We start from the raw sequence: 24019 nt of genomic DNA on the forward strand, positions 1-24019 counted from the left end.
TGTGTGGAGCCCTCAGCTCAGACTTGAGTGCTTTCTCTGTCCAACTCCAATCAAACATGACGACCACTGAAGACCCAACATGGTGTCCTTTATTCTCTATACAGACTCACATGAGCATTCACCCAGGCCACCATTGATGGTCAGGTAAACTCTGTGGTAATGCCTCGCTCAGAAGGTGGTGTCAATTGCACTGCAGGGGGACCTGAAACACCACTCAGAGTGCAATGGCTCTTTGCTCTGTTACAGCAAGGAGTTCAAGGCAGTTCTAGCAGTGCTCGCCTCGATCTCCTACACTTGACCCAACCACAGGGTGTCTGTGTTCCTGGGAAGCTTATCAAGTTTCCCCCACTGCGTTACTGCTAACCGGCCCGACTTCCCCAAGCCACCCTTTCTTCCTTCCTCCAAAATAATTTCAATTCCACCCGTCTCTCAGACACCCAGGCTCCCAACCTTAACAATAGTTCTGCATCTTCTTACCTCTTTTAAGGGTGGGCTCTGAGATTACTTTTCTGCTCTAACTGCAGTTAGAAGACCTCCTCAGGAGCCCCTGATCTTGGTACCACGGCCTTAATTTAGACAAAATAAGAATGCTTATTGAATTTATTCTACTTAAGTAATGTTTAAGCTAAAAGTTTTACCTATTTCCTGCTCAAAAATCAAAACTGATAAATTATTTCAAAAGCAATTGAATTTGGCAAACAGTTGTTTTTGTTTTTAACACTGGTTTTTCTCCCTTATTTAAGTAGACTACTTGTGGAAAAAATACCGAAATTTTAACCACTGTCCTAGAGATCTGAGTTTAGGAGACTTGATTTTCTTCAGAAATGTTTCATACCATCTGCACTATAACATAAAAAAAAAAAAAAATCTCCATTTTCACTTTAATGGGACAATTTTCATTTGATCACAGAAAACATGCTAGGTGAGGAATGAATATGAAAAAAAATCACAAGAAAAGTCAGGAAAGGTTGGTTTATGCAAAGAGGTGCTGGGATACCGTGAAGCAAACCCTACCCTCAGCCCATGAGGGGCACGACACTATGATACAGTCAGGAGGCCGAGCTCCGTGGATGTCTCAACAGCGGATGCTGAATTCAGCGATAAACATCGGAACTGAAACACAGGTCTGAACTTCCAAGCCAGCGAAGGGGATTCCAAAGTGAAAGGTAACAACCTGACTCAGATCTGATTGTGGGAAAAGAGAAACAACAACAAAAAAAAGAGGCCCTTTGGAGAAAAGCATCAGAGTTGGCCCAAGTCCATCAATTTGGGCAAAGAGAGCTTTCGATAATCATGGAGCCAGGAGATACAGTGATATAAGAGAAAACACAAAACTCTGTCATTCGCCACTCGAATTTGAATAGAGATACAGCAATGGATACTTATGGGTTAAAGCATCAGGTAAAATACCAGCTGCCTAAATTTACATACAAACAAGCCGATGGCATGCAGTGATTTGGACTTTTGCCCCCAAAAGAAAATATAAAACAATTTCTATATTCCAACAAAGAGCAAGTGATTTAAAAAAATTTTTAATGTTTATATATTTTTGAGAGAGACAGAGCATGAGCAGGGGAAGGGCAGAGAGAGAGGGTTTTTTTAAAAATTTTTTTAATGTTCAAAGAGCAAGTGATTTTATTTTAAATTTTTTAATTTTTATATTTTTTAAATATATGAAATTTATTGTCAAATTGGTTTCCATACAACACCCAGTGCTCATCCCAAAAGATGCCCTCTTCAATACCCATCACCTACCCTCCCCTCGCTCCCAAAAGAGCAAGTGATTTTAATCATGCTCTATGGTATTTACCCAAAGGAGCTGAAAACTTACATCTATGCAAAAACCTCTACACAGATGTTTATAGAGTGTCTTTATTCATAATTGCCAAAATTTAGAAGCAGCCAAAATGTTCTACAGGAGGTGAATGGATAAATAAACTGTGGTATATCCAGACAATAGAATATTATTCAGTGTTAAAAAGACATGAGCTACCAAGCCATGAAAAGACATGGAGAAAATTTAAATGCATATAACTAAGTGAAAGAAGTCAATCTGAAAAGGCTACATAGTGTAGGATTCCAAATACATGACATTCTGTAAAAGCCCACCACAGACACAGTAAATAAAGATCACTGGTTGCCAGAAGTTAGGGGCAAGGGAAGGATGGACAGGCAGAGCACAGAGGATTGTTAAGGAAGTGAAAATACTCAGTCTAATGGTGACTACACACGATTGCACATTTATCCAAGCCCATAGAGCATATAACACCAAGAGTGAACCCTAATGTAAACTATGGACTTGGGGTGATAATGATGTGTCTATGTAGGTTTATCAACTATAACAACTGTACCACTCTGGTGGGGATGTTGACAGTAGGGGACACTGTGCATGTGTGGGGGCAGGCGTATATGGGAAATCTCTGGGCTTTCCCTTCAATTTTACTGTGAACTGCTCAACAAAGTAAAGCCTATTAAAAAAAAAAAAACCTGAAAAAAGAAAAACCAAAAAACAAAACAAGAACAACAACAACAAAAAACAAGTGCTTTTTCCTGTCTTGATACCTCTTACCCTGTTGGCTCTGAAATTGTTTCTGAAGCTTTTTCCTTCAAAAAACATTACATAACATCTTGTTGTTTCATTTACTACCTAGAAAACATGGAAGCCTAGCTATATTTTCCTCTAAGCCACTGTAAAAATAGAAGAAAGAAGTTACGGGGCACCTGGGTGGCTCAGTCAGTTAAGCGGCCAACTTTGGCGCAGGTCATGATCTCACGGTTCATGAGTTCGAGCCTCACGTCAGGCTCTGTGCTGACAGTTGGGAGCCTGGAACCTGCTTCGGATTCTGTGTCTCCTTCTCTCTCTCTGCCCCTCCCCTGCTTGTGCTCTGTCTTTCTCTCTCAAAAATAAACAAACATTTAAAAAAATTTTTTTTAAGTTACATGATTGGCTAGTAGCCAATATTTATTAATACCAAATATGAGAAAATACAGTAAATATTATGGTAACTGTCAAAAGTCTTTCTGTTCTTCCAATTCATGGGTCATACACGAAAAACAGCACTCTTGACATTTTGTCAGTGAGGCCTCGCCCATCCCTAAAACTTCACTGTGGATCACCGTGAGGACTTCCAAACTTCGTGAGTAGGTTTCACAAGTTATTTCGTGTTCAATACCTGAGGGCTGTTCAAACTTTTCCCAATGATCAAATTTACTTTTTTTCAATAAGCATCACCCTGATGCACCTCTCTGGTAAAGGAAACAGAATGTTTTTCTCCCTTATTTAATAACTGTATAATAGGCAAAGTTTTTTAAACTACCGCTTCCCATACCACCCGTTTAGGACTACTTTTCAGAACATTCTTCCAAAGATCAACAAAATCATCTCCCCAACACGCACGCACACACACACACACACACACAGGTCCCATCTGTTTTAAATTACTGTGGCACTAAGTCTTGATGAAGAGCAGTAGAAAAAATAATGTCGTGGAAAGAAATGGGGCTTCCCTGGCCCATTCTTCTAGCCCAAGTCTCTGCCCCATGTCACACCCGGAAGTGACCCGATCCTTGGCCGGTACTGCCCGAAAGAAAGAGGGGACGACAAAAAGACATTTGGGACACTCCTGTGTCACCCTCCCTGCGCCCCGCGGCCCCCCTCAGACACTCACCACTGTTGCACCTCTTCCCTCGACCATCTGCCTCCTGCGCAGCCAGCATCACACGGCTCTTCGGTGGCACAGCAGGACTTACTCAGGCCCCTGAGGCCCACACACTCTTTCCACTACATCATGCTGCCTCGTGACTGACCCTGAAACCACCTCACTTGGTCTTGGCAGTCTTATGTGGAAGGACTATGCAAATAGATGAATTGTTGTCTCACCCCCTTCTTCTGTTAACACAAACGATCCACAGAGCATCCCACTTCCCTTCCCTCACTTTACACGCGGACTACACTCAGTCGTGGTATGTTTCACAACTTAATGAACACCCCTACATCTTCCAAGAAGCAGCCTTATGCACCCGACAGCGGGGCCTGCTCTTCGCAGACCACATAATCGGCAAAGGAGGCCTCTTTAGTAGAGGCTAACCCTAGAAACAAACATTAGGGCTCCACATCTGAATTCGGGCTTCTGGTCTCACCTCAAGAATCACCCACGGGCTAACACCCACAAGCGTGTTATGGAAAGCAGGGCTCAGAACTGACACCCGCTGACATCAGTGAGAACAACCAGGGACCTCTGCCCTCAAAGCTGTGAATAACCAAGCACCCTACCAACTCTCCCTTCCTGAGGCACTGCCCTATCTCAGGGCATTTTCACAGGACTGTCAGAGTAGATTATAGACACAGAGTACCTGGATGTCAGCAAAGCATCTGACAGTCAGTCATTCAAAGCATAGCTGAGTGAGATGGGAAACGCTGGGCCAAGTGACAGTTCAGTTTGAGGGCCTCAGAGGTAACTGAGCAACCACACCCAGGGGTGCTAACATCACAGAAGAGCAACACTGGCTTGGAGGGAGGTCCTCGCACAGTGGGGCTTTGTAGGTTTATCCCTGGTAACGTTTTCATCGAGATGTGCTTAAGGGGATCACAAATAATTCATGGCTGAGGGGACAATTAATGAGAGGAATGAACAGAGATTTGAAAACATTTCAACAGGCTGGAATACTGCCAAAACTGACCAAAACAACAACCAAAAAAGAACCCAAGGAATTAACAGAGATAAGGCCCTACTTTCAATGGTAAAAAATCATTTGTGCATATATAGGAGGGTGTCATCGCCTGGCCTACACCCTCTAATCTGCTTAGCTGGGAGGACTCAGCCCTATTCACAAGTTCTGCCATGGGCCCCTGACCCCAGGCTCTGAGTGGGTGAGGCTCCAGGCCTCAGATACACATCAGTGCTGTGACTCTTGACTTCAGACCGGGGGCTTCCTTTTACTCTCTGGTCTCAAGCTCCTATCTTGGGCCCTCCCCTGTTTTGGCAGTGGACTCTAACTCGTCTTTCTGGACTCAACTCTTTTCATCAGCTTCCTGGCTGGAGTCTCATCCCTGTACACCAGTGCTCCTATCTACCCCTTGGCCTGCTCAGCTGGCCAGTTCCTCTGCCAGACATCTGTCCATCTAGACTGCCACTGATGGAAGACTTTCTCCAGTTTTATGCCTCACCTAACTGTCTACGTCCTAAGTGCCCCTGTTTGCTGCTGGTTACATCTCCATGAGCATGCCCCAGCCTGTGGATGTATCTGTTCTGTGAATCCCTATCTGGAATCTACTCGGGGTCCCAAGCTGATCCCATACCGCTACTGATAGAAACTTGGCTCTTCTATCTGGTAGGGGCAAAAGGTAGAGGTTGGAAGCAATTCGTATTTTAAAGTCTTAAGGATTTTTGTTGAACCCACGTTCAGTGCAAGCTGGAAGTGCAACAGAGTGGAGATGTGACCTTGATTCGCCTAAGGGTAACACATAATGATGCAGAAAACACGTGCATCTCACAAGATCCAACAGTCAGGGGTACAGTCCTTACCCTATGCTGGGCAAGTTACCTCGGAAGTACTGTTCGTGTCTGAGAGCTATGTTCTTAGAGAGACAATGATACAAAGGGGATACCTCCAGGGGGGTGCAACCAGAACAACGGGATTTCTGATATTAAGTAATGTGAGTACTTGTAAGAACCAGGGCTGCTGGCCGAGAAAAGGGGGATTTGCAGGGATGGAGTTCTCAGGTGCTTCGAGCTGCCACATGAAGGATGGCTGAGGGGCTTATATGGCGAGACAGCTTGGGGTCAGCAGCGGAAGAGGTGGACTGAAGCAGTAAGAGCTGGTGCCATCTCCGCTCCTGACTTGAGTGACCCTGTATCTTGGGCCTCAGTCTCCCCCTAAGACTGGAAGGCTATGATTTTGAAGGCTCCTCCCTGCTCTCAGAGCCCATGATTCTTCATCCTTACATCAACCCCAATCTGAGAAAGAACACAGGCATGGCTTTGCCTGTTCTGAGGCCTGGGAGACCAGATGGGCTCTTAGGTCTCCTGAGGGGCCCCTTCTAGGAAAATCAACCCCACTGAAATAATGTGTGAAACCAGTGGTAATAAGCTTTATGTTTCAGGAAATGAAAAATGTAGAAATTGTCAAAGAGAAGACAGAGGCAGAAAAATGTCCACTTCTCCTCCCCAAGACATTCACTTCCCAATCCCTGCAATCTGTGACTGTCCCCTCACACAACATGATAGAGTATGATAAAGTTAAGGATCCTGGGAGGAGCAGTTTATCCTGGATTATCCAGTGAGTTCTAAAAGCCATCACAGGCATCCTTACAAGTGGGATGCATGGGAGATGTGACACAGACACACACAGAAGAAGACAATTTGAAGGCGGAGGCAGGGACTGGAGTGATGTAGCCCCAAGTCAAGGGAATGCCTGTAGACACCAGGAGCTGAAAGAGGCAAGCAGTGGGGTTCCTCCAAAGCGTCTGGAGAGGATGCACCCCTGATACCCCAATAGTGGACTCTGACTCCTAAAATCATGACAGAATAAGTCTGTGGTTTTAAGCCATCAAGTTTGGGGTCACCTGCTATGGCAGCCACAGCAAACTAATACTAAGGTTTTCTGCTTGAACTTTTGTTGTAGCCCAGTGTGGGCAGTAATAACCTTCTTTAGGGGCAAAGCTTGAATTTTTATGTATTTTTGATGGCCTATCCCATACTATCTCAAAACAGGTGCAGCTCTGCTTTTAAAAGTGTTTAGGGGCAGTGACAAAGGTATCTTCTAAGCCATTCTTTACACATATTTTACTAATAATGTCTCCTTCACAGGAGACTGCAGCAGACAGTATGTCTATGCAAAAGGCAGACAACCAAATGATTCCAGCCTCTACCCAGCAGGCCTGGCTGCAGGGCAAGAGATTACGCAGCCCCTCGTGGCTACAGGAGAAAGCCTACAGAGTTGGGGGGGGGGGGGGCGGTCTTGCTTCTCCATTGTAATGCAGGCTGCTTTTCTCCCAGCAGTGTCCGGCTCCCCCCTTGCAGATGATGAACGCTACTAAGATGAGGACAAGAAAATGAACTCCAGCCTAGGGACAGGCCACAGAGTGTCCTGCAGGCCTCCCTCGGACTGCCATCCCCCATCCCGTAAGTCACTCTCAGGCTGTCACCCCACAGGCACCACCTGGTGGGACCAGGTCAGGTTTAAAGAGGCGGTTCCCCTTTAAGTTTCTAATTTCTTTTTGATCAAAACATCATTCCTATTTTTAAAACCGCACATAAGGGTGAAAGTCCTTTAAATTTAGAGAAGAGAAAATGAAAGATGCGTATGAAATTACCAGTTAAATTACATGAGGCTGGTGATGATTCATTTGTCTTCTGCTCTTTTGGGCTTCAGTACAAGAGAACATCCACTGTGGAGTGGAAACAGAAGGGTGCTCCAGGTCTGAGTGCCACTTGTGGATCCTGTCACTTCTCGATGTGAGTCTTTGGGCAAATCACGTCACTTCTGTTGAGCTGCATTTCCCTCACGTGTAAAACAGAGCAACTGAGGAAGAGAACATGTGGCCTAGGACACTGGTGAGCCCCCGGGTGTTTATTCATGTTCAAGGGACAAATGAATTATGTGTTCTGCATCCAAGGCTAGACAATTCAACCCTAATGTTTGAACTCTTTCCTTGAATCACAACATAAATTTTTTTATCTGTAGCTCTCCCAATGGTCATCACTGCCTGCCTGAGTTCATAATGTCTAGCAAGAAGGATCTTTTTGATCTTGGAAATTCAAATTGGCAGAGGGCGTGTTGTTTCTTCTACAGCGGCAGTTTTACAAGCCAGAGATTTATATAAAAGAAAGTTGGTCAGTTATCATGGGTGATGCATAACAACTGCTTTTGGTGCACAACTAAAACTGTTTGCTCTTCAACCTAAAAGAGAACTCTGTGCAAGTTCCTCCCTCCCAAACAACCCCCTCCCTCGCACCCAAGCCATTCCCTTTTCCTGATCCCTGGTCACCCCCAGCCTTTCCTTGGGCATAGAGAGGCTGGTCTTTCCCCATGCCCAATCTCCTCCAAGAGAATGGGTCAATCTGTATGGAGGCTGGGGCAAGGCGTGGCTATGGGAGCCAACTGGGCATCCCATAGGCCCTGGGGCTGGCAACCCTAAGAGTGTGGATCAGAGAAGGCCAAAGAGGGGGAGGGTTCCATCTGTACACCTGGGCTGCCCTCTCCAGTCCCCACACCCACTTAAGGAGCCCTCCCACTCCATTCAGGAAGCAATGGCTTCTACAGAGGGCAGGAAGTTCTCTTGATGGCTGTTCTTCCCTCTTCCTCTTTACTCTTTCTGCCTCCTTATCGAAAACGTGCACAGTGAGACGCTACACCCTGACGCCTCCCCCATACGCATACATTCTCCCTGAAGACACATCCTCATGCCTTCCCAGCGACCAGCATTCTCAAGCCTTGGGACTCCCCATGCAAGCACAGCTGACCTGTTGGCCCCTGGAAGTCCTATTCCTCTTACTAAAGAAAAATCTTGTCTTAATTAATCTTTCCACTCTTCTCAACCAGCTATGTAGGAATTGCATACACATGGCTTTAAAGCTTGGTTCCAGATGCAGTCTCAAATTCTGAACCCTCAATTGTTTAGTATCACTTTTTTTTGTTTTTGTTTTTTTTTTGTTTTTTTTTGTTTTTTTTTTTACAGAAACTATCAGCTCCACAGTAAGAACCTAGGATATTGTTATGACTTCTCTTGGGACTTATTAAAACAAAAGAAATATTGAAAAATGGAGCAACTCTATGTACATTCTACATTTACAGATAAACACATTTCAAGGAATTCACTGGGGAGAAGGACATGTTCTAAAGCATTCTACTTTCTTTTCTTTTGCATGACAATTTTTACTTGGGGAGGCCACTCTATCAAACAGACAGCAGTATTTGTGGCCTATTTGTGGCCTGAAGGCAGTTATCTAAACCCTGCAAACAGCGGAATAGCAATACAGGAATTCTTGGTCTCACTGAGACTACAGAAAGGACGGGTCTCTCTCAAGGCAAGTGCCAAAACACCTTCAATTGTGCAGAACAAAGGCCATGCAGGAAATGTGGAAATCAAACCTCTCTCCTTAGCCCCTTGAAAGTCATTAGGAGCAAAGTGGATGTTATTTTAATCAAAGCCATTTAAATCATGATTTAAATTACCAAAAAAGATAAGCCAATTTAACCAGCTTTGCTTTTTAAAAAGTACATTTTTGTCCTTCTGACATAACCTGATTACACATTCTTTAAAATTCAGTTGAGTATGGGTTTTACTTTTAGAAGATAAACGGTATATATTTAAATCAGTGATTTATGTAAACCAAACTTGGAAGTGTATCCCTTAATAATTCGAGAAGATTCTCTGCAAAAACAAAAACAAAAACAGTATTACTGGTTCCCTTGTGCTCTTAATGCTCCTCCCTCTTTTATCTTTTGACTGTCTTTGCTTGCACGGAGACTTCATTCTTAAGAACTATCTATTCACTTGTCTGCTTGAGACTTTGTATTTTTGAAGAGAAAGCCAAGGAAGTCTTATCTCCATATAATGCTATTAACAAGCATGGTTTCCAAGATAAAACCTAGAGATGGAGAAGAGAAACATGATTTCTGGAATACACAGATTTTTTTACTCTGCCACTTACCAAAGTGGCTTTCAAGGACTCTTATTACCCCCCTAATTTGGTTATGTGTCATTCATTCATGCCTGTAGTCAACCTTTTAAGAGGGCATTCTAGAAACCAGGCATTAGGTTTGGCACATGGAAGGATTCAGACCTGACAGAACTTACAGTTCAATAGGAACACAGATACCAGACAGTTATTGCACAAATAACTATACAACAATAGCTATGAAGAAGTGCATGGTAGCAGGGCAACCCCATCTAGAATGGGAGAGAGTGTCATGGAAGACTCCTCTAGAAGGTAACACTGCTTTTTTGTTACTCACAAAACTTCTTAAAAAGAGGTCACACAAATATATTGTCTCAAATAGTATCACTTCCAAGGTAAGGTAGGGTATGAGAAAAAGAAGCTCTGGAAACAGATATGATTAGGACCCTTACTATTACCATGGTGCCTCAAGCAACTCATGGTAAGGGATATGGCTGCCTCACAAGAGTGCTGTAATGGTCAAGTGTGATGCATAGAAAGCACTCAGTATGTAGTAAATGCTCAATAAACCATAGATAATAATAATTACAGACTTCATGTTGATTTAACTTTGAGCTGTGACACATCAAGATAAAGCATATTTTCCATTCATAGTTCTATCTTCACAAAAATGTTCAACTGAAAGAGAAAACTCAAAAATACATTTAGAAAAAAAACACACCATGACTTCTGTAATTTTTTCTTTCTCGGGTTGGCCAACAGATATCACTTAATTATACAATGGAGGTACACTCTAGTCTAGATTCTTCTTGGCAGATACATAAACACAAGCAAAAAGAATAGTTTATACATCTGTGCTCAGCAGCCTTCTATCAGCATTAGAAAAAATTCTGGAATTGGAACTTTTGAATTAGAACTTTTAAAATAGTGAACTCCCCTAGGGTGGTTAAGTGTTTTCCAGGTCATTAGCTACATGACCGAGAGGGTACAACAGGCAGAGTCCTCTGCATGCAGCTCAAATTCCTGCAGTCCAAGAAGCATTTCCCACCTCACTTTTAGCTTCTCTCATTCTGAATTCCAGCAGTACTTACAAACACCCAACTCACACGGCAGGGTCCATCACACTGCTCACTCCTTCATCAGATGCTCACTGCTGCCAGTGTTGTGCTTGAGGGTACATTCAACAGACAAGGCTGTGCCTTCAAGGAGCTCCCAACCCCCGGTGGGCCTTATTAAGCATCCTTCAGACTCGTGGCTAACAGCCCTTTATCCTTTTTGGTACAAAGCCCAAGTCAGAAAACAAGTATGTGTGGTTTGTGTTTTTAAGTTAAAAAATGAAGAATTTTACTTGATCCTGGAAAAGGGACCATGTTACTAATGAGAAAAATGAGGCTCACATAGGAGAGAAGATTTGCCTAAGGTCTTAGACCAAGTGAACAGCAGAGCCAAAGCGAGAACCTAATTCATACCACTCGGGACTTCCCACCCCATTTACTGAACCCTCTTGTCTGCCTGGCATTGGGATGTACTGAGAACAGAATTAACAGACCCACCTCCTCCATTCGCTGGCCCTCTGGGATTCACCTCGGCTTGAGTGGCACAAGGCAGGGCAAGCCCTAAAACCTGGAACAGCTCCAGGCATCTCTTAAACTGTCCCCCAGGGTTCTGGCTATTATAGCTGGTCTGCACTACACCACCCTGAGGTGGCTCCTGGTACCCAAAGGCTCTGTGGCCCAGGAGGGCCGCAGTGCTGACCCCCCACCCCACTTATGGAGTGCCTTTGCCAGCCCCTGGCTTCCACAGCCAAAACACAAGCACACCAGGATTTCAAGAAGGCTTCCCTCCAATCTAGCCCTGAGTAGAGACTTTCAATTTCCCTGAGTCACGTTGGTTTGTAGGAGCTGAAAAGGCCACCACTGATCACAGGCCATTCTGTAGAAAGTAGGGGGCTACGCGCGTCAGAGGTCAGGGGTTGCTCATAATCGTTCTAGAATAAGGTTTCAGTCAGTATACTTCCTCAACTTAAAGGTACACTGACTGAATACAGAATGGCTCTAGTTCAGGGAGAAGAACCTGTCTTACACACAAATTTAAAACGAGAACCCCAAGTCATTCTTAGATGATGAAGTAGAGCCCCTGAATGGCCAGGGATGGAAGAATGTAACGCAGACCTGCTGAAAAATTACACCCAAGGCAATGTGATTGGGTAGGGGAGATTAGGGCAGCAAAGGATCCCACGGGTAGCTAGTGAGGCCCGTTTAGGTCCAGCCTTTCTTGGAAACCCAAGGTCTCTGGGAGACGAGAGAAGTACAAGCAGAGAAGACTCAACCAGTGTTTACAGAAACAGAGTGTGTGGCTCCTTCACACATGCCCTTCATCAGGGAGCTTTTCTGGATGGCCTGGCCTCACTCTGCACTCCCAGAGCCAGAGCCCCTTCCACACAGTTGTATCACACTGTACAATAATTGCCTGTGTACTTGTCTGTCGAATTCATTTTTGTCTCAACAGATTCCAGCATGGTGTCTAACACCCAGTGGGCATCAAAAAAATGGTAAGTGAATGAAAGAATGACCTGTGACACAGTGACTGTAATTCCAAGGTACAACTAGGGCAGAGGAAAGTAGCAGTCATCTCAGAGGGGAGAAAAACCAAAACCGGATGGACTGAAGGGGACCTTTCTAAACCAGGCTGAAGACAGAGTGCCACCCACCCCTCAGCAGTCCCTGAAGGCTCATCAGCCACAGGACACCTGTTCCATCCTATTTCTAGGGTAAGGAGGTACATCTTCTAGCTAAAACACATGTTCCCGTAATTATCAAAATTGAGTGTTACAACCAAGAGAAGGGAGAAAATAGTAGATTCACCTAAGTGAGGCAAGACTTTCTATTTCACATACCAGCTCGCTCCATCTCCAACTCAACCTCTCTTAGAAACCTACAGACTCAAGAGTCACAATCTCCAGTTCAGAGTCACCGAGTCTACGGTCCCAATGGGACACGCTTTCTAATGCACAAGGCATGTGCTCTCAGTGCAAAACTTGTCAACTTACTTTTTCCACGTCTAGATCAGCATCCTGCTTCTTCAAAAAACTGTAGAAGAAAAAAAAAAATAGACATCAAAAGAGAACGGAGCGCTCTTTTCCTATAAACCTCCCACAAAGTACCACCATAGAATTTCCATTTGCTGCAGACAATCAATTTGCCCACAACTTTTCTCTCGTTCACACAATTGTTGCTATGTCACAGTTGCCACAAACACCTGCCTGCAACTGCAAAGACCTGGCCCTGTACCATCAAAGGAAGCCAACATGAGATTTTAACTTTCTGAAGCCAGGAAAGATACAGATGGAGGTCTTACACACACACACACACACAAACGCACACACGCACACGCACACCTTCTTTCCAGTGCCTACAGGTCATCCATAGTTGGGAAACATTAAAAAAAAAGAGTCTTCCAAGATCTTGTTCAGCTCACCTCTTGGCTTAAATCTTCCCTTAGCCCCCAATCCACATGTGCCCCACTTCCTGTCTGACTGTGGGTGGGCCTCACTGTCAAAACAGCCTTCTTAGGATGACCCCTCTTTCCCATCAGCTGGAGTTCCCCTCTCTGGGAGATGTGCCAACCCAGCAGCCTGCACCGACTTGTCCACGGAACTTAGGCCCCAGGAATACCTTAGAACCTTGTGCCAACCCCTGGCAAAGTAGAGTGCTGATTCTGTGGCACCCCTGCCCACTTCACATTAATCTTGAAAGTGCCAGGAGCGGGATGGCACCTTTCCAGTTTGCTCATGCACTCTGCCTGTAACCTGCCAATATTACGGTTCCTCGCTTATTATTTGCAATTTTAGCTGTTGGAACAAAGCTTCAGTTTTAGTATGATGATAAAGAATCAAAATGGTTGAATGGAATTACGTTGACAACAATATGTTAGGGCAGAAAGTAAAAGGTTTGAGGAATGTGAATAAAAAGGCAGCAACAATTTTTCCTCTCTTAGTAGAGACTCACACTTTTTGTCATTATGATTCTTGGCATCCTGGTCCATGGTTTAAAAGACTGCCATCATAAATTACTATCCCCATCAAAACCACCCCTCCCCCCAACACACACAAAAGAATTTTTGCAAAGAATGCATAATTAACAGTAACATCTTTGTTTTGTTTAATCAAAGATGACTCAGAATGAAGGAAAGAAAAAATGACCATGGGGAAGAGCATGAGAAACTCCTATATTGTCTTCCGCAGATGGGTATTCAAATCATGAACTGACTGCAGACATGCAGGAGAACCAGCACGAGGTTGGGGGGAGAGAATGTGCTAATGAGCATGCCACTACAGCCCAGACCTTAGCAACCCACATCACCCCATCTCTTCCTTGCTTCTGACACGCTGTCCTGTCCTAAGTAAGGAGATGCCACAAGTCAATATGTGCCTTTCTCCTGGCTAACCCACTAGGGATGCAGACACTGCTGAGCTGTAAAAAATGGGAATCCCCATTGTCTCAAAATGTTAACTAGCCTCCCTATCACCAGCAAAGAGTAATTCAGAATCGGGAGAACTTTTCACCAAAGGGAACAGTGGAAGTCTGACTTCCATTCTTGAACACTTCCCCAAAGAAGTTTAGGAAGGCTGTCATTCTGATTTACAGAACGGAATTTTTCTGTTTGCAAGGTGGAAGATTCCTTCATCCGCCACAGAAAAAGAAACACCTCCAGAATCACTACCCTTTCCCAAAGTAGTAACGAAACTTAACCTCTCTCATGCATACAGCACGAGTGCAACCACATGAGATAACCCCGTTCAACGGCAAGCTCTTCCAGAATGAGCCTTAGTGGGGCGCCTGGGTAGCTCAGTTAAACGTCCGACTCTCAGGTCATGATCTCATGATTCGAGTTCAAACCCCACGTTGGGCTCTGCACAGACAGCACAGAGCCTGTTTGGAATTCTCTCTCCCTCTCTCCTGCCCCTACCCCACTCATGCTTTCTGTCTCTAAATAAACAAATAAACGTAAAAAAAAAAAATGAGCCTGAGCTCCATGGCACTTTAGCAACTGGTAGCAAAAGGAAAACTGAAAACCTGTTTGGAGCTGCTAGCTAACTACTGCAAAAGGAATGTTATCCATCCATACATATATGCAGCTTCATCCAATTTCTTTTTCAGGCTTACAAAACAGATGGAGTTAATTAACAAAGACAATACATATATGCATCATCCTGCAGCCATAAACCAGAAGGATGTCACAGCTTTAACTTCAAAGCCTCCCAGCAAGCACAGCCTGAGATATTTTTAGGCATCAGCTCCATTGTTTCAAAGAGGATATGGTTTGGTGAAATAAAATTGCCAAAAAGTAAAATTCACAGGACAACCTTGCTAGGATGAAGAGTGGCATTTGATTTTAAAACCAGTTATGTCTGTCTTAAAGGGTGTGCTTCTGCAAAGCTGAGAATAAATTTTGTCATCAAATGTTTAAGTGAAACAGAAGTACCTTTTATTTAAATGTCTTACATAAAAAAATCATTCTTTAAAAATTGACCGATTATGCTATTTTATCTTTATTCTAAATATAAATTTTTGGAATATTCAAGTTTTAAATTTTCAAAGCTTAAGGCAAAAGAGACCTCCCTCCTCCTCTGTGTGTGTGTGTGTGTCTGCGAATAGACCGATATACATATATAGTTATACAGACATTTTCAATAGTTGACTTTGTATTCAATCGTGGGTTTGTGGCCATTAGGGCATTTTCCATGCTTTTATTCTTCCTGCTGAAGTAGTGCTAATGTTTTGTTTGAGAAACATGACTGAAGTGACCCAGATTCCCAAGCGGAAAAGGCTGATCCATGAATGTTGCAAATGTGTGACCGCCTGCAGGAATGAAAGCCAAAGCATAAGACCCTGGCCAAAAATGAACTACTCCCAACTATTTAGATCAGATCAAATCCTCTATCTTTGGGAGAATACACAGAGACCTTCATTTTTAGAGGAAAGTCTAAAAGTAAAACTGAGAAGGCTTTGACTTTGAGTTCTCTTGATGCAGCCATTCCTGTAGCCCCCCCAACTCCTTGCTCTCCCATTTCCAAATGCCCAGGGGACGTCCCCCCTGGTCCCCACCACAGGGACCTTACAACCAGACAGTGCAGGCACAAGAATAAACAACCAGAGGGAGTGTCAGCCACATGTTCAGAGAATGGCAAGAGGCTTAGTAGTCCTACAGGGCAGAGAGGGACTTACGAGTGTGGAGGTAGGCTGGTGGGAGAAAGGTGGGAAACTGAGGCAGAGGCCAGCTAAGAAGTCAGCCTGTGAGAGGCATACTCCTGCACTTACCAGTGTATTTTCTACACGCCTCTATCCCAGGAAGGGGGAGGAAAATAGATACAGCCCCCAGCATCTTCCTGGCACAGGACTAAGCACCGTCATTCTGATCTCACCAACTCTGCTGGGTAAGTATAGTTTTCTCCTAATTAGCTGTCAGGGCCCAGGACAAAAATCACCTTTTCACTCCTGTTTTCCTCTGGTCCCACTTCCGTGCAGAACTAGATTTCCTTTCCTCTGTGTTCTTACAGCACTTTACACAGTTCCTGCGTCCTGGTCTTCCCTGCTCCAGAGCAGCGCTCAGCCCAACAGGGGCTTCAGCTCTGCTGATGGAGGGGTGAAGGGTGAAGAGAGCCGGTGACAGAGTGACTGATGAAGAACTGACCAATAGAGCTGACTCAAGCTGCACGTAGGGTAGGGGTGTGTGTTGGGGGGAGGGCTGGAGGACAGAAATGCAGGGTGTGCCCACATACCACACAAGCCACATAGATAACCAGAAGCTGACCTTTCTTTCAATTTCATCCTGTGTCTTTAGCTATAAATAAGTGACCAAGATCCAATCTGGAGATTCTGCTATTATTTTTAATATTAGCCAGTGTTTCCTTTCCACTTAAAAAATATGACTGAGAAACTGACGCTCAATATGTTAGAGTCATAACCACAACTCCTGTGTGAAGAAGGAGACTTGAGGGATATGACAAATCCAAGACTTAAATCATCGTTCTGGGTTTTGTTTGATTATTTCAAGAAAAGGAAGATTGAGAGAGAAATGAAATCTACTTTTCTCTTGCCACAGAATCTTCTCTATTTCCAATTCAACCCTTCTTACTACTTGCAAAAGATTTAAAATATTCATCGACCTGCCAAAAAACATCTGCATGCTACTCGACACATCTATTCACATCTGAATGCCTTCTTTCTGCTCCAACGATCATTGCTGTATTCAGTCAAACTAAAGTGAGAACCTCAGAACTGTACGTGGTGTGATGTCAGTGGCACCGAGGATAAAATGGCCATTTGACAGCAACTTCCATATCAAGTGTGTCGACAGGGGCACTGCTCCTTTGGTTATTAACTTAGGATCCAAGGCACAAAAAAGACCAGGCAGGGCCAGACTCTGCCACAATTCCAAAGAAAGCTCAAACACACACAGAGCGTACACAGAAGCTCCTCAATGTTCCCCAGTGAAGGGGCGGCCCCTGGCTCCCTGCCTGCAGCCTGGGAACAGGCCCACTCTCTCAGTGGGCTTCCTGAGGCCTTCACAGCTGCACACAGACACGCAGTGCAGTGTTTGGGACCATCTACGCTCAAGGTCACCACAATCTTCTGTGTGCCCAACAGCTGGGGCAGGCCCCGGAGACAGGAGCCAGCTCAGACAAGGCCCTTTGTTGTGGGGTATTCCTCATTGCCTGGTTTACCCAGGAAAAATGTATTTTCCTTTAGCCATTCACTCTGGCCCTACCTCATTCTCCTGAGTCCTTCTCCACACATGAACCTTTTAACAAGGTTAAAAGCTAACCTCCCATCTTACCTCCCTCCCACCCTGGTAAAGGCACAGTGACACAATGGTGTCCATGTGCACAATGGTTAAGAGCAGAGGGCCTTGACAATGTTGGTGACAGGTCAAGACTCCTGAAGAGTTTAAAGGAAAGGGTCTAGCCTGGGAGAGGACAGTAAAGGTGGCTGGGGATCGCCTTTGGGTATCCTATGCTAGGAAGATGTACTTTGTCGTATAATCTCATTCTTATTTCTTTTATACAAACATTGATTTACTTCACTGAAAAGGTAATATATGCTCAATGAAAAATCTGGAAAATCTGGAACCCCTGTTATGATGTTGGAACTTTCCCCTTCTGGCCAGTATTTCTATGCTTATGTAAATGTTAACCGCTACTACAGCACCTCCAACTTGCATGTCACAACTGATGGCACATACAACTTATTTTGCATAGAGGCAAACAGTGGGGGACAGGGTACCCTCAATATGAACAATGTACCTAGTAAAATTAATTGCAGGATCTATTTCAAGTAGTAAGGCCCCAAAGGGAGGCTACATCACCTAAGGATGCTTCTCACCACTGACCTATGAATTGCTAAAACACAGAATTTTGGTCCATAGCCAGGGAGGAAGTGGTTGGATTCAGTTTTGTTTTGTCTTTTTTTTTTTTTTTAGTCTTTTAATGTTTATTTTTGAGAGAGAGAGAGAGAGAGACACGGAACATGAGCAGGGAAGGAGCAGAGAGAAATGGAGACACAGAATCCAAAGCAGGCTCCAGCTCTGAGCTGTCAGCACAGAGCCTGATGTGGGGCGTGAACCCACAAGCTGCAAGATCATGACCTGAGCCAAAGTCGGACGCTCAACCAACTGAGCTACTCAGGCGTCTGGGTTGGATCCAGTTCTATCTCTAGCTGTGTTATTTACTTGTTCTGTGACTGGGTGGGGGCAGGGGTGCAGGAAGGGTGACATTAAATAACCCATGGGGCCAGGCAGGTAAAACAAATGAATGAAGCAGGTGAGGTGGGGCTTGGGTGAGCTGAAGAGCCCTGAGGCCGCTGTCATGAGAGAACACAGGATTGGTTTTGTCAGACCTTCCAATTTTTTTCAAAAGAAACAGGGAATCTCAGTTTTTATACAAAAATGCCCCATTTAAAAATGTTCATTTAATTTTTAAAATGCCTCATGTGGCCTAATGAAACATAATAAACAAGGGTATAATCCGGCCCATAGACTGGTTTGCTATCTGTTTAAGTCATAAGATCCAGCTCTTGGTTTCTCTTAATATTAAATAGGAAATTGGCCGCTATCCGCCCCTTGGGGTTATTTAAGAGCATGGGGGAAGGGGATTATTATCACGTAACAAAATAATCCAAGCCCATTCAGATGCACAAAGCAGAGTAACATGATCCCTTGGTTTTATGTAATGTTAATAGATGTGGCTTCATTTTTTTGTAGAATTATTTGAAATGTATAATTATACATGTTAGCTTCCAAACAAACAAAAGAGGTAATTGTAATAGCCTTGGAGGACGAGGGTGTAACCAACTCGATCAAGCAGTGGGGTGGAAGTCTGAGGGGAATGGCTTTGATTTTTTTTTTAACAAACACTGTGTAGAGACAGGTGGTGTAGACAACCCTCTCAAGAAACACTGCACTAAAGGGCAGCACAGCAACGAGGTGGTCTCTACGTGAGAAATGCAAGGTGAAAATAACTTAATCTTAAAAATGGATGAAATCACAAATGTGGTGACAGAATGAGCATCATGTTAGAATAAACAAACAAACAAAAAAAAAAAACCCAAGTACCAACTAAAGCCATTATGTCAGCAAAATACTAGACAGTATTGGGTGCAGTAAAAATTTTATTATTAAGAGTGAAGAAGTTAAGATCTAGTTACGCTGGTTTTCTTAAACAAGAAGTCGGGGAGGGGGGAAGATCTTTACTACAACACACATTGCCCCACATTTTACACCGTGCCATTTCTGTATTTGTCCTTTTTAGCCTACTTCTAGCAGTTTCTCTTTGCTAAAATACATTAGTTGCCATGGAAACAATGTCATAGTGTGTAAAACCACTCACTGTCCTTGGAAAGGCATTCATGATAAAAACTGAACAGTAGCATGTTTTAAAAAGCAATCCCATAGACAGCAGTTGTGTAAGAACACCACAAGATCTCAAAATTGTGACTTCGAGGTATTCCACCACCACCATCATATGGTCCGGTTTCCCCCAAGTCAACCAGAGAAGCACCTTTCCTCCTCTTGTACACCAAGAGTAATTACAACAAAATCTCCCATCTAATGTTGGTGAAAACAATAGATTCCCTGTGAGGCACGCTCACTTCTCTGGATGAGGTAGGGCTGGGAAACTGTAGAATCAGAAGGTTTGTAGGCATGATAACACCTCTGCTAATGAGAAGGATTTAGTCCTGTGATACCTTCTGCTGTCCAATTTTGTTTTAAGAGAGGGAAATAATACTTAGGACATAGAGATTTACACTTGCTTTTCCCTATTGTCACAGATTAGCAAGACACTCTTTCTTTTTTCCTTTCATCAACACAAAGTAGACCATATTTATTTCTCTGAGATAATACATTGAGCAGCTTTCATGTGCCATGTTGGCAAAGGAAACAGGCAAGATATGGGTCCCCTGGAAGCTGAAAATCTGGTGGAGCCAACTGGGCAAGGGTGGGAGCATAAAAGGCCTCCTGGGTCTTGGTGAAGAGCTGGATTTTATTCTAACTGCAAATAGGAAGATAATTGAGTGGTGTTCCCCAGCAACATGATCTCACATAGATTTTTAAAAGCTCACTCAGCTATGTGGGAAGTGGGATTGGAAGTCAACAGTAGAGGAGCACAGAGCAGTAATGTTATCAGAATCGTCCCCACGAAAGAGGGCAATACAAAGCAGATGGAGAAATGTGATCTCTAATTAGGGTGACTTTGCACCTTGGCTCCTCTGTGAAAATGCTAGATGACATCTACTGTCCTGGGCACTCGTCAGATTAAACATTTGTGTAAATGATTCATTTTTAAGCCAAGTGTTATTATTAGTTGCATCAAAATGTACCAAGGTTGGATTTGCATTTCCAGCTTCTGCCATAGGTAGACTTGCCTGCCAGTGGGTGAGATAACCTCAAGGTGAAGAGAATTTTCTGAAAGGTGACCAATGGCAATCCATCTCTTTTCCTGTCCTTTTCCAATCTTGGCCTAAGTAAACACCTCCCTCTCAAGGAAAATAGACAGGATGCTCACCAATAAAATAAAGAACACTTGGACATGAGCAGCTCAGGGCAGCTAACTCCTCCCAGTCTCAGAGGGCAGTGCCCCTGGCAGACGCTGGATGCAGTGATCAGTTGTGCTGTGAGCCATGCTGCAGCTAGAGTTGCACAGGACATCCATCACAAGGGTCAGTGGGAAACAGAAGATTACAGGTTAGGTGTACATGAAATATATTCAGGACATGGTCCTTCTCAAGAATGGTGTAAATGCTTTCATTACAGTGTTTTTGTCATTTATCAATGGCTATTCTAATTCACTTCGTAATGTGCCTTTTGGCGATAATGAAACAAAAAGGAAAAAATGGCAAATTTAGTGAAAAATTAAGTACTGTATTTCTATTTTTCGAGAAAGCTGATGATGGAATGTCAACGCATACAAACTGCTGGTTAATATTCATTATCCACCATGGGAGCCATAGTGGTATCATTCACTCCATAAACCACAGCCACAAATCTACAGAAGCACAGATCAGCAACTACTTCAAATGTTAATCACTATTGTAATAAGGTTGTGTCCGAGGATGACAATCTAACACATGCTGCTATAGAAGGTTCACTAACATAGCACTCTAGGAAGTATGACTTTTCTTTTAGATCAAATGCTTGCTATTCTAAGTTGATTCTGCTTATTTCTGAGTAAATAAGTACATATATGAAAAGCGAAGTGATAGCTTTTAATGTGTTGGCTTCATTAGCAAAAGAAAAGAAATTTAACAGTTAAATGATTCCAGTTTTAGGTAGTATTAACCAGTGGTTTAAGTAGAAAAAATCAATTCCAACAGTGGTTTGATTTTTTTTTTTTTCCATCTATTTCCTGAGATCAAATAAAGCTTGTGGAAGTTCATTCTGTCACAGGTGAAACATCTCCTGTTACTGTGAATGCCACTGTAAATTGTAAAAAGTTTAACATGAGAGGGGCGCCTGGGTGGCTGTCGGTTAAGCATCTGACTCTTGATTTCAGCTCAGACCATGGTCTCACGGTTCATGGATTCAAGCCCTGCACTGGGCTTTCTGCTGGCAGCAGAGACTGCTTGGGATTCTCTCTCTCTCTGCGCCTCCCATGCTCTTTCTCTCAAAAATGAATAAATAAAACTTAAAAAAAAAAAGCTTAACATGAGAGAGGAAATTATTTGTTTTTGCAGCGAAATACACATATAAATTTTATAATGCTAAAAAACAACTGCCCTTACTAAATCAAGAAACCTATGGAACCGAAAGTCACTTGGAATTGCGTATGCATATGCATAACTCATAACTGCTTTCAAATAAGTGGCTATATCCTACCAAATGCAAAAAAAAAAAAAAACTATAGATGTAGAAATTGACAAATAATAGGAAAACATAACTACCAAATTTTTGTGACAAAGTGTTTTGTGAATATTATTAACATTTCAGCACAATAATATGTGCCTTTTACTTTGCCACCTGTCATCAGCAACCAAGTTTTAGAAAAAATGTTTGAGGGGCTCCTGGGTAGCTAAGTCAGTTAAGCGTCTGACTCTTGATTTTAGCTCAGGTCATGATCTCACATTTCGTAAGTTCGAGCCCCCTGAGCCTTGTGAGTTGGAGCTTGGGATTCTCTCTCTCCCTTTTCTCTCTGCTCCTCCCCTGCTCATGCTCGCTCGCTCTCTCTCTCTCTCAAAATAAATAAACTTTAACCAAAAAAAAGAAAAAAATCTTTGAGAAACGATTCTCTAAATCAACCTAGTTGTTGCATAATGGTATGATAGATGAATCCTGTAAAGTTTGGGTGCGTTCTGTTCCAAAACAGTTGGAAATCTTTCATTAAAGCAGTGAATGAAGCGCCAAAACACTTCAGTTCTTTAAAGCTTTTAGCCAATTGCAGTCATTGAAAACAAGGCTTGCAAAAAGGAAGATGTTGAAATTTATCCCGACAAAGCAAAGGAGGGACTAAACACAGTGTCCAAGATTTAATTCTGAAATTGTATTATGATGTGTTGAAGGATCTCGACTTGAGGTGATATTTTGATGGTGCTCCTAGTTTTAATTGGATACATTTATATTAGGAACCAGAATGGAGAGAAATTATAAAGATCTACAATTTGTGTCACCTAAATGTGACAAGACATTCAAAAGGACCACAGAGGAATTTATTTTCATGAGTTTTGTAAAAATATTTATTAACGATAAAAATCCTGAGGGTAAAAGACCTGTGAAAATATTTGGGCTAAAATATTAACACATTTCAACACGTAAAAAGTTAGCCCGAGGAAAGCCTCCATTTAGCAGAATTTGCTCTGAGCTCATGTGCATCGGTAGAAAGAACTATTTTCTCTGCGAAAAAAATATTTTGATGTATACCATGAATGCCAACTGATGACAGTAACAATTTCACATAGTGACTATAAGACACAACTTTGAAGACGACTAGAGGCAAGTCTATGAGAACATTTAAAATAGTTCATTCTTCATAAAAAATATGTGACATGGGTATTAGAGACATATAGCTAGAAACTGACTAGAGTGAATGTATACCCCAAATAATTATGGTCATATGTTCTTTTTAATGCTTACTCAGTATAAAAAGGTCTTTTTCTTCTAATGTACATGGACATGTTTTTAAGTTTTAGAAATTTTATTTTTCCGATTTTGAATAGAACCATTTCAAAGGTCCAAACATGGTACCAGTTAATAAATCAACCTTTAAAAATTCTATACTATTGATTATTTTAGTGACTCCTTTCCACAGTGTTATGATCCCACATCTCGAGTTCTCTTGGCTCCCACTGACAGATGAGGAAAAATATGAGATGCGTGTATATTTTGAGAAGATGTGCTCAAAGTGCCACCATAATTTTCTAGTAGAAAAGTATATAAGCAGCATCCTCAACACACCACCAAATACACACTTTTTAAAGCAAGACTAAAGATTTCCCTTCTCAAATTACTAGGCATTTCAAGAAACAGCAGGTTTTAAAACATCTTCTTAAATGTAGCATCATCCTTGTACGAATGTCAAGTTGGGATGAGACATAATTAAAAAGAGCGAACTGGTTTCTGCGCCTGCCCCCCCCCCCCATTTAGTGTTCTGGTAACTACTTATGAGTTATACTCGAAAATGAATCCCTCTATATACTCATGCTTTATTTAGTACATGAGGACTGAATAAAAGTGAAGAGTTTCTCCCATGATAATCAGAGATTGAATACAATCTGTAGTATTCACCCTGATTCCTTTAAAATATGGAACTGAGGGATCACACCCAGTAAATCTTCTCTTCTAGTCTCCAGTATCACAGTAAATTGATTAAAGAAAGTCCTGAAATTCTAATAATTTCCACTGAAATG

At 42.8% G+C, this 24019-nt stretch overlaps 1 protein-coding gene across 9 annotated transcripts in view; it reads right to left on the bottom strand.

The window, feature by feature from the left end:
* The window catches only part of FYN (FYN proto-oncogene, Src family tyrosine kinase), a 214832-nt gene that overhangs the window by 174114 nt on the left and 16699 nt on the right, over positions 1-24019 (bottom strand). For 4 of the 9 annotated variants that reach the window (XM_060616423.3, XM_060616422.3, XM_060616411.3 and 1 more), the window contains exon 2: positions 12673-12712. The exons of 1 other annotated variant lie outside the window; for it this stretch is intronic. The gene's annotated coding sequence lies outside the window, so the exon portion shown is untranslated. Of the gene's footprint in view, positions 1-477; positions 567-3668; positions 4284-12672; positions 12713-24019 lie in introns of those variants that run through there. 4 more of the 9 variants (XM_078447231.2, XM_060616419.3, XM_060616412.3 and 1 more) reach the window with 4 other exon arrangements.

The sequence above is a fragment of the Panthera onca genome, chromosome B2 (genome assembly GCF_046562875.1).
Source record: "Panthera onca isolate mPanOnc1 chromosome B2, mPanOnc1 haplotype 2, whole genome shotgun sequence".
NCBI lineage: Eukaryota > Metazoa > Chordata > Mammalia > Carnivora > Felidae > Panthera > Panthera onca.